We start from the raw sequence: 12,207 nt of genomic DNA, 5'->3' as shown, positions 1-12,207 counted from the left end.
TATACAAAGCCAATCTATTCTGTTAGACCATAGTACGCATAGCCACAAGTTCAGCAGTTAATTCTTCAATTCTTCAATAGCAGTAGCAGTAGCATTACCCCTTCTTTCAACTTCATTTGCTAGTTCTCTAATTGAATGAAGCACAGTTGTCATGCCATAATTGGGAATTAATGCAGAGAAAAATGTTTTGTAGGGCCGTCTACAAGGGTCCTCCTATACAAGTGGGAGAAATTGTGATTTGTGGGTACTGGGGTAGCACGCACAGCAAGAACAACATAGGCAGCATAGCATGATCCTGACCAGTTTGTAAGCAGACATTCATAGTTCCACTGACTGAGGAAGTAGGTTTAGCATACACACTGACATTCTTGAGTCTATAATGTATTCTCAATGACATGTTAGGTTGGAATGTTCCATTTCTCAACAGTAAGGGTAGGGTAAGGTTATTGTATACTGTAAGGGGTGCGTAACTGGTGGCAGGGAAGTCAGACGCAGGAGAGCAGAACTAGGTAATAGCCGGAGCAGTTTAATTGCAAAACCAACGGCATAAAGAATAACAAACATGGGTACAAAACCCGTCGCGCACCAGTAAACATGTGCACAAGCACTTACAACAAACAATTCCACACAAAGACATGGGGGGAACAGAGGGTTAAATACACAACCATTAATGAGGGAAATGAAAACCAGGTGTGTAGGAGAACAAGACAAAACAAATGGAAAATGAAAAGTGGATCGATGATGGCTAAAAGACCGGCGACGTCGACCGCCGAACACCGCCCGAACAAGGAGAGGAACCGACTTTGGTGGAAGTCGTGACATATACAGAAAGGTTATATTTACAATGACTTTCCCCCAACTGGGGACCAGTTCCATTTTCTATATAACCTGGGGGAGAGTATGCCAGGGTGATGGGTTGCTTGGGCAGAGAGGTGTGATTATTAAAATCAAATCTTCTCATATAAAAACACCTCATCCTCCACCCAATCAAGCTCTCGGTCTGAAAGGTTACCTGCTTTGGTCCACATCAATATTACATAAACATTAAGGGGTATAGCTAGCAATGGCATAGTCTCAGCACTGTCTGTCAACAGTCCACAAACCCAACAATCTGATACATTCTGTCGTACAGAAACATTATTAGCTACTTGTAAGAAAGTGTTTGACCTGGGGGAAACCCCATAATGTTTATGTCCGATTTTTCTTCTCTTCAGCCCAGCGGGGTCACCAGGGTCCAGGTTCAGGTCAGCAGGGTCATCTACTTCTTGGCTTCCCCCTGTGGACTGAAGAGGTCGGGGAGAGGTTACTAGCACGTTTTTCCACCTCTAGCTCAAAGTCTGCTACCAACCCAGAGGATGCCCACAGCCACAATATCTGCGAGTCCCAGGGTAAGCAGAGTGCTCCTACTGGATTGTAGGAGTAACAGGAGTAGCATCTTCTTCTGGCTCTGCTACTTGCTTACAGTGGGATGCGTGGATCCAGGTGTCTTTGCCTAAGCACTTTGCTGCCGTTGGGGTGGTGAGGGTGGTCCCTTCAACCTGGGTTTAAAGGTTATTTTTTACATTTACTGCCACCAACACCACCACCACTACTACTGCCACCAACACCACCACTACGACTGTCACCAACACCACCACTACTACTCCCACCAACACCACCACTACTACTGCCACCACTACTACTGCCACCACCACTACTACCGCCACCACACCACGACCACTGGAGTAGTAGTTACAGTGCCTTCAGAAAGTATTCATACCCATTAATTTATTCCACATTTTGTTATGTTACAGCCTGAATTCAAAAATAATTGAATCTTCTTTTTTAGAATCACCTTTGGCAGCGATTACAGCTGGGTAAGTCTCTAAGCGCTTTGCACACCTGGATTGTACAATATTTGCACATTATCCTTTTCAAAATTCTTCAAGCTCTGTCAAGTTGGTTGTTGATCATTGCTAGACAGCCATTTTCGAGTCTTTCCATAGATTTTCAAGCCGATTTAAGTCAAAACTGTAACTAGGCCGCTCAGGAACATTCAATGTAGTCTTCATAAGCAACTCCAGTGTATATTTGGCCTTGTGTTTTAGGTTATTGTCCTGCTGAAAGGTGAATTTGTCTCCCAGTGTCTGTTAGAAAGCAGACTGAACCAGGTTTTCCTCAAGGATTTTGCCTGTGCTCTATTCCATTTACTTTTATCCTAAAAAAACGTCATAATCCTTGCCGATGAGAAGCATACCCGTAACATGATGCAGCCACCACCATGCTTGAAAATATGAAGCGTGGTACTCAGTGATGTGTTGTGTTGGATTTGCCCCAAACTTAACGCTTTGTATTCAGGACACAAAGTACATTTCTTTGCCAATTTTTTTGCAGTTTTCCTTTAGTGCCTTATTGCAAACAGGATGCATGTTTTGGAATATTTGTATTCTGTACAGGCTTCCTTCTTTTCACTCTGTAATTTAGGTTAGTATTGTGGAGTAACTACAATGTTGTTGATCCATCCTCAGTTTTCTCCTATGACAGCCATTAAATTCTGTAATGTTTTTTTAAAGTCACCATTGATTTCATGGTGAAATCCCTGACTGGTTTCCTTCCTCTCCGGCAACTGAGTCAGGAAGGACGCCTGTATCTTTGTAGTGACTGGGTGTATTGTAATTAATAATTTCACCATGCTCAAAGGGATATTCAGTGTCTGCATTTTTGTATTTTTACCCATCTACCAATAGGTGCCCTTCTTTGCAAGGCATTGGAAAACCTCCCTAGTCTTAGTGGTTGAATCTGTGTTTGAAATGCACTGCTCGACTGAGGGACCTTACAGATAATTATATGTGTGGGGTACAGAGATGAGGTAGTCATTCAAAAATCATGTTAAACACTATTATTGCACACAGAGTGAGTCAATGCAACTTGTGATTTGTTAAGAGAATTGTTAGTCCTGAAATTATTTAGGCTTGCCATAAAAAGGGTTTGAATACTTATTGACTCAAGACATTTCAGCTTTGAATTTTTAATGAATTAGCCAACATTTCTACAAACATAATTCCACTTTGACATTATGGGATATTGTGTGTAGGCCAGAGACAACATTTCAATTTAATCCATTTTAAATTCAATCTGTAAAACAACAAAATGTGTAAAAAGTCAAGGGGTGTGAATATTTTCTAAAGGCACTGTAGCTATTCCATTATATTGTACACCCCTTTAACAGCCTTTCCTAACAGTTAATATCACAATTGTAACCAAATGTTTGCCATAGTTTACCATTGTACTGTAAACCATGAATGAGAGAGGGCTACTGTATGTATGTTGCAAATAAAACATAGAATAAACTGAAATATATGAAAGGGGGAAATACTGTATCATTAGCCAGTAGGTAAAGACTGATATTCTATAATTACGGAAAAAGTTTATCGGCACACGACTAGAGAAGCCATGCAGCTTACCTGGGCTCTGGGATGCTTTTAGTCCAGATTTTCTTGCCTGGCAAATGCCCTGATACAGCAGTAGAACTATCCCTAGAGTAAGTCTGTGATTGTTTGCTGTGAGCATCGCTCTCTCAACCTGCCATACACATTTAGTCCTGTGAGCATCCACCTGCTGTCCCCACCACTGATACCAATTTAAGACATTGGCAAAGGCAGTGATATCAGTGGCATAGAACAAAATGGCCCCGCCACTTCTGTGTGTGCCTAGCTACCAGATGAATCCTGGAGATTTCTGTGAAATTCTGGTAAAAATAGTGCCAGCCTGCTCAGTGCCATCCCCGCCCACTCTGCATGTTACATGGAGTGGCACTGGTTGGGAGGGTGGACAGTCAGTATGGTGGGGGTTTGGGAACCTGTGAACAGTTGGGAGTTATTGATGTGGAAAATTGGTCAGGGAGCATGCGTCACTTGTGTCCACATGGACAGAGACAATGAGTTTGTGATAACAAATGGCTCCATTCTGACAACCAATGACCCTCTCTGTCTGTGTCAAAAACCTACAACTATAGCTTACGCCAACTAAGAATCAAGGCTCTCGAAGGAGACATTTTGTTTCTGTTAAAACTCTGGTAAGAGCTAAGCCCAATGCTTGAATTTGGGTGCAGGTGTCCTCACTGGATCTTATACTTCAGCCAAATACATTCATACCCAGTTTGTGTGTGTATAGAGAGGTACACCGTGTGTCAAGGTTGGCTAGGGATCCAGAGTGTGCTGTGATATCCAGACGGACACGGCTGTAAAACAGAGCATTGCAGGAAAAAAGCTATTTCCTGGAACTCTGGCTTTGCGCTGGCCGAGCTATTATCAGCAGTCTTTCTGGCACAGGCAGGAGGGGACTAGTGCCTGCTATAACAACAAGACCGCCACCAAAAAGGTCAGTTATATAGCCTTTTATTTAACCTTTAGTTACGTAGCCTAAGCATGTCTGTGGCCTGCGCTTACAGACAGACAGGGTAACTGACAGGATAACAGGACCTAAGTGGGGTTCATGGCATCTCCTTCCCTCTCTCTGTGGTTATCGCCATCTGCTAGTGGTGCTTCCAAGCATTTTTCATATTATATCTCATCTTTTAAACTTAGGCGATTTTCAAATCATATCTCATCTTTTATATTCGTGAAAGTTTGGGTCCAGAGTTTCATAAAAATGCCACACCATATCATCATGATATTGAAATGTTACATTCAACCTTGTACACTGAAAGATAGAGATGAAGGGAGATTTCAAAGCCTTTCAAGCCAACGATTATATTTTAAGCCCAAAAAGACTTACAGGGCTGCGATACTAGTTGCCCCGGTGATGGAGGCTGGGCGGCGCTGTCCCAGCAGCAGTAAGGGCTCCAGACAGTGAGCAAAATCTGTAGTCTGTGTTAATCTGAGGGGAGAGAAAGATCATCTAGGTCAGAGCTTGGCTAGCACCTTTCTTTGAGGGAAGAGACAAGACATTTACTGTAGTTCTAGTAAACTGTATACAATACTAATTCTACATGACAATGTTGAGTAAAATCACATTGTTTTGTAAGATCAGAGTAGACGGGTCATACTCACTTTGCTGCTTTGCACTGGTCACATTCAATGAGGGAGCTTCACAATCCTCCTCAGCCTCAGTTTCTGTGGAAGAGAGAGAAACCATGTGTGATGCAAACCTCTGGTGAATTTACCCATTCTATCCTCCCCAGAATATGAAGTGCCAGTACTCACATATCCCATGTCCAGACACTTAAACTTGTTGGCTGAGCTGAGGAAGGCTGAACGAACCTTGGAGAGGGCATCAGTGAGGGTCAGCGGTCAACCACACTGGAGGGCTGGTGAATAATTAACTGTCCAGGTAATAACTAATAATCTATCCCCACTGTCAATTTTATTCATGGGTATAATTTAGTTCCATGTGAGTTCAGCAATTAGTTGGAGATATGGAGATATGAGTTAGGGGTGTCTGATGACCTAACCTGCAGGGTTGGCAGAAGGACAACAAGGTGTGATATCTGCGCTCCTTAGCGTCTTTTCCATTTCTTCATGTTGGCTGCAAACACACACACAACATTACCACTACACAACTATCCCCTCGATGCAGAGGGTTAAGTAATACCCACACAACAACACAGAAACTCATGCTCTATATATCCAGGTCCTTATCTATAGTCTGCTTCCCATTACAAACACACACAGACAGACACACAGACACAGAAACACTCAGCCTGCCATAAATAGCCTTTAACTCCCTTCTGGGAATCCAGACAGTCACTGGTCTGCTTCTAGGCAGCGGGGCAAGAAAGATGGAGGACTAAGGGCACAACAATCTCATAAAAAATCTCTACACAATGCAATCTGATACACTTTCTCCCTCACACACTCCAGAGACAGTAATGCTGCCGTCCAGTGGCCCCCAGGGTGTAGCTTCCTGCTCCACTAGCTGTGATGGACTGCTCCCAGAGAATATCAACACTTCAGAGGTTATCTACACACATTTTTCATGTAACCACGAACTACAGCCGTGGAACGATGAGTATTGTTGGAAGCAGTCTTCACTCTGTTTGCCTTGCCATTCTTGTTTTAACTGTGTACTGTAAAGTCTCTCTCATGGGGCCAAATGGAAACTGGCCTACACCAGGGTTCTGGCATAGAATGGCTGCAATACTTTCTTAGTGGTAAATTAGGTTTGTTAACCCTGTACAATGTAAGGCACTTTGAGACCTTGGGGAAATTGCTAACTTCAATCCATGCCTAACAGATTGCCTATCCATTGTCTTTATGGCATCAAGGCAACCGTTTCAAAGCAAAGTAATGCAGTACCTGTGAGCCGCTCACAACAGAATTTTCTTCCTCTCTTTCCTGACAGATGAGAGCAGAGAAACAGTTAACCACAAGAAAGATGTGGCTCAGTTGGTAGAGCAGGCATTTGCAAAGCCAAGGTGTGGGCTTGATTCCCACAGGGAACCAGTGCGAACAAATATGAAAATGTATACACTCACTACTGTAAGTCGCTCTGGATAACAGTGTCTGCTAAATGACTAAAATGTAAAATGGCTGTGGGCTATGACGTTGTCTGCTAGTAGTAGGCCTACCGTGAAAAAGACTATGGTCCTTGTTTGCAACCCTCCATTTGAGCAAATAACTGTCTGGGGATGTAACTTGTAGTGAGTTTTCTCTAAAATGTAAATTTGTGGTACACATTGTCTTGTAATTGTACCAGTAAGTGTTTGGTTTAACTCCATTCATAAAGTTTTTGTTGAGTGCAGAAGACCTTTCAATCTTTCACAAAGAGAGCAAGAGAGACACCCAGTGGTTAGGCACCATCATCACATATTCAAATTTGGAATTATATTTATTGTCTTGCACTTAGATAGTTACATTTCACAATGTTTATTTAATACATTCGTATCTCAATAACAACATTATCAATAGCATCTGTTTTTCTTTCAGGTGACCTGAAAAGAGTCCTTTAGTGAAGTTTTACCTGTATACTGTTGAAGAGGTCACAGATTGTGTTCTCCTCTTCCTCGATATTGGAACCCACCTCCCCTATCATGGCCCTCAGCATGATAATAGCTTCACGGGCCAATGTCTGCAGCGCCTTCACTGTCTACAGAGGAAGCAAGGCTCACACATGGACATGGTAGATATGCTCATTCACCTGGAACTAACCTGTAGCTAAACCAAACACACATGATCATATGCTTTATCTCAAACTCAAGACCCAGCCTGTAGTTTTCAAAAACAACATAAGGATCCTATATTATGGCATGTAAAATACAGAATGGAAACAATTCAGAGTTACTACATAGGCCATGGAGTTGTGAGGACTATACAGATAAAACATGGATTTTCAGAGGGGGTGACTGCGAACCATCGATGTTATAACACACAATGTATGAAGAGAATAAAAGTAAATCCACTCACCAGCATTGCCTGCTCTAGTATCTCACATCCTTCCCAGCTAGAACATTTGGTTCCTTGGAAGTTGTGGGAACAAAAGTTTTTGGTTTCCCATTGTTTCTGGGAACAAAGTCATAAGTTTCCTGACTGGTAAAATTGAATGTTTTTTAAACATTCTGAGAACGGAAGTGAATATTTCGCCTGTTCTATTTTTAGGTTGCATAGAAGTTCTGAGAACGTTTTACTCGGGTTCATTCTGGAATTTTTTATTTACTCTGGTTCCTTCTGGGAGGTTTAATTAACGCTATGAGAATGGAAATGATAGGTTATTGAGTTTTTTTTATAACGTCCTTAAAACTTTCACTGAATGTTTCAATAAGACTTTAATAACACTGCTATCTTATTTGGGATAAACCTTAATTTCCTTCGGCATTAATCATGCAAACACATTTATTCTTTATTGTGACACTGCATCAGTGAGATTCAAACCTATAATCTTCTATTCTCTATCCATGGAATTAGTCCATTGCACCACCAAGATGGAGCTACCATACCATGTTTGTTTTAACGCATACAAAGCTGTTAATTTTAGTCTATTCAAACAGACCCCATTTCAAAGGAAACAAGGACTCCTTAACCTCAGGTGTGGCCAATTAGTGGGCGTTGCCAACACACCTGAACACACTGAACAAGATAGAGGATAGAGTTTTGTTGATGCTGAGAACAGAATGTTTAAGTTTTTTAATAACATTCTTAGAACATTCTCTGAATGTTACTAAAGTTTTCTTGTGGTTTTATGGAAAGTTTACTTAACGTTCTTGGTACAATTTGAGAACATGACTTTGAATACAACCATGAGGAAACCTGTAGGAAACGTTACGCTGAAGTACTGAAATTCCCACAGAAGAACGTTGTTTCTTAACGTTCTTGGAACAATTTGAGAACATTATTTTAAATAGAACCATGAGGAAAACTGTAGGAAATGTTATGCTGAAGTACTAAAATTCCCACAGAAGAACGTTGTTTCTTAAAACCTCTCTGGGCCAGTGGAACGCTTGCGTCCCACCCTAATCAACAGCCAGTGGAATCGCGTCGCGCTAAATGCAAAACCTCATAAATGCTATAACTTCAATTTCTCAAACATATGACTATTTTACACCGTTTTATAGATACACCTCTCCTGAATCGAACCACGTTGTCCGATTTCAAAAAGGCTTTACAGCAAAAGCAAAACATTAGATTATGTCAGCAGAGTACCCAGCCAGAAATAATCACAAACATGCATGTTTTGTTCGATAAAGTTCATATTTATATATAAAAACAGCATTTTACATCGGAGCATGACGTTCAGAAAATCTTTTGCCTCAAATGCTTCCGGTTTATTAGCGCTACAATTTACAAAATTACTATTCAAAAACATTGTTAAAATGTAATATTGTCATTCAAAGACTTATAGATTAACATGTCTTGAATGCCATCTCTTTGCCAGATTTAAAAATAACTTTACTGGGAAATCACACTTTGCAATAAACGACGTGGTATGCCCAGAAAAATAGTCTAGGCTATACATGTTTTGAGCCATCTTGGAACGATCAACCATCAAAAATACTATTGTAAATAATCCCTTACCTTTGATTATCTTTATCAGAAGGCACTTCTAGGAATCCCAGGTCCATAACAAATGTAGTTTTGTTCAAAAAAGTTAATAATTTATGTCCCAATAGTGTTAGCGCGCTCCTAAGGCTAGTGAAAATATACCGTATGCGTCTGACTTGTCGTCAGGAATGAGCAAAAAAAATATATTTAAGTTCGTTCAAACATGTCAAACGTTGTATAACATAAATCTTTAGGGGCTTTTTCAACCAGGGCTTCAATAATATTCCATTGGGATGGTTGCATTGTCTTTCAAAACGTTTCGAAAAGGGAGAGTACCCATGGGCGCCGACGTCACAATGGTAATGGCCCATTTCCTGTGACCAAGGTAAACATCCTCTCTTTCAGTCAATTTTGATGGTAGGAGGCTCAAACCACTTTGTAAAGACTGGGGACATCTAGTGGAAGCCCCTGTGTGTTTCAATGGCAAATGTTTGAAGTGATATCCACACATCAGATTTCAGTTTCCTGTCAGGATTTGTCTCAGGGTTTTGACTGCCATATGAGTTCTGTTATACTCACAGACACCATTCAAACAGTTTTAGAAACTTTAGGGTGTTTTCTATCCAAAGCCAATAATTATATGCATATTCTAGTTACTGGGCAGGAGTAGTAACCAGATTAAATCGGGTATGTTTTTTTATCCGGCCGTGCAAATACTGCCCCCTAGCCCTAACAGGATATTATGTTCTCTGAACTATTTCAGAACATTCCCAATGCCAAACCAATTGGAGAATGTTTGAAATGAAATGTAACCATGTTTGAACTTTTAGGAAACGTTCTGTATAAAGTAATGAATTACCAAGCAAATTATGTTTCTTTGTCAAGTTCCTTAAATGTGCTGAGAATGTTCCAAAAGCCAAGCAACTATCTTGCACCATTCCCAGAATATTATGGGAAGGTTGTATGCAAAACAACCATAGGATAGCCACGCCCTCACCAAGCTCTATGAAACATATGGTTCTCAGAAAGTGCTAGCTGGGTTGCATGTATTCTGTATTCTGTATTCTGCAATGTTAATGCAGTATGTCAGGCTCTCCCTGTGAAATTTCAAATCGAATCAAATTTTATTTGTCACATGCTTTGTATTCAACATGTGTAGACTAACAGTGAAATGCTTACTTACGGACCCTCCCAACAATGCAGAGAGAAAGAAAATAGAGAAATAATAGAAAAGTAAAACACATAATAAAAGTAATAATAAATACACAATGAGTAAAAATAACTTGGCTATACATGGTACCAGAACCGAATCTAAGTGCAGTAATTTGGCAGAAACATAAATGAGCTTTACTAACAGTGTTCCTCCTGTGTGAATCTTGTGTTGCTGTAGTAGGAGCTTCACTCACACTTGTATGTCTCTGAAACACTGTCTCTGAAACACACTTGTGGAGATAAACACCAAGTTAAACCATCACATCACTATTTCAACGCAATTAATAGTATTTGCTAAATATTCAATAAATAAATAATTGTTCTTATGTAAGGTATTTTCCCTGGAAAATAATGCACAACGTGGAAGGTGTGTTCCGTCGATATACACTTCTGATGACGTTCATGACGTCTGACGAGTATACACTTGCAGGGCAAGGGGCGAGGGAGGAAGGAATGATTTTAAAATGGACCTTCCTTGCCCAGAAATTCGTCACTTGTTCATCCCGCGATGATTGTGTTTTCAGCCACCGGTAGCTTCTGGGCAGTGTTGCCAGCTGCAACAAGTACTAGAGGGGCCCCTCTAGTGACACATTTTCAAAAAATCGACTAGCGACAAATCTAGCAACTTTTTCTGGTGTTATTGGAGACTTTTGGAGACTGACGTGAAAGCACGTATTGTTCTTACTCTTCTCAACGAGCAACGGGTGCTGCAGTGGGCCCCACCCCATCCCAAAGCACTCACAGGCGGCCCAGTCCTCACGCAGCAGTCCCTCCCAGCTGCAGTCAGAGCAGGAGATGTTCACCCCTCTGCGTCCAGACTGCAAATGAATCGCGCATGCGGGAAGCCGCCGCTGGCTGATCCCGCCGTGGTTTACATTCAGGGAGTGATGTAAATGTAAAATGTTCTTTGTCTAAAATAAATCACTGCACAAAAATAAATCACTGCATTTGACTCACACAGGTTCAGTCACTTACTCACCTTGTCCACTGTGTGTGTGCCTCTCTGTGACATAAGCTAAACATCTAGCTGGCTAGCTCATCATGTCTCAGTCTAAACTGTACCCTCAAAAATACAGAAAGGAGTGGGAATCAAACCCTGAATTCAAAGGCTGGTTGAAGCCGTTTATTGGAGATGATACACAGGCATACTGCCTGTATTGTAAGGCTGATTTCTACGCCATACTTAGTGATGTAAAAAAACACATGACAACTCAAAAACATAGTCAAAAGGCAAAGCCTTATAACAGTTCCACCCAAAACAAGCTGCCATTTATGGTTAAAAAAATTGCCTCTGCAAAAAAGGCTGAGGCCACCATGGCATTAGCTATCGCTGAACACTCTTCCATGCTGGCATGTGATCACATTGGAGAAGCATGTAGAGCTGCTTTCTCAGACTCCACTGCTGCTACCCACTTCAAAATGCACAGGACAAAGTGCACAGAAATGATTAATGGTGTTCTAGCACCATACTTTCTGAAAAAGTTGGTCGCAGATGTGGGTGACCAGCGTTTCAGCCTCCGCCTCGATGAGTCCACGGATGTAAGTGTTTCTAAGTACCTGGGGGTTGTAATAAGGTACTTTAGTGACACCAAGCAGACAATTGTATCAACATTTCTGGAGCTTGTTGAGTTGGAGGGAGGAGATGCCAAATCTATTGCCCGTGCTGTTGTGGCTTTCCTCGAAGTGTTGTTTTAAATAAGAGAAACTCCTGGGCATAGGGACTGACAATGCCTCTGTTATGACGGTGATTAACAATGAGGTCCATAAAGTGCTGAAGGAGGAGTATGGCCTCAAATATCTGGTTCTTATTCGCTGTGTGTGCCACTCTCTGCAGCTTGCTGTAAGTCATGCTTCCAATGACACCATCCCCCGTAGTGTGGAGTACTTGGTAAGAGACTTATAACTGGTTTTCAGTGTCTCCAAAGTGCAGGGAGGCCTACAAAGCCATATATGAGACCATGAACTGTGGGGAGAAACCTTTCCAGATAACCAAGGTGTGTGCCACACGTTGGCTCTCCATTGAACCCGCGGTTTCACGCAT

At 41.5% G+C, this 12,207-nt stretch overlaps 1 long non-coding RNA gene across 1 annotated transcript; it reads right to left on the bottom strand.

Moving 5' to 3' along the window:
- Positions 1-749: 749 nt before the first annotated feature.
- On the bottom strand, positions 750-8,004 carry LOC115207727 (uncharacterized). Its single transcript, XR_003881043.1, has 4 exons — positions 7,383-8,004; positions 5,031-7,065; positions 4,756-4,857; positions 750-1,283 (listed from the first exon to the last, which is right to left on the bottom strand). It is a non-coding gene; the product is annotated as an uncharacterized LOC115207727 (long non-coding RNA).
- Between the last annotated feature and the right edge of the window lie 4,203 nt (positions 8,005-12,207).

Source organism: Salmo trutta, chromosome 14 (genome assembly GCF_901001165.1).
Source record: "Salmo trutta chromosome 14, fSalTru1.1, whole genome shotgun sequence".
NCBI classification, from domain to species: domain Eukaryota; kingdom Metazoa; phylum Chordata; class Actinopteri; order Salmoniformes; family Salmonidae; genus Salmo; species Salmo trutta.
This window is presented reverse-complemented; position numbering and strand designations above follow the sequence as displayed.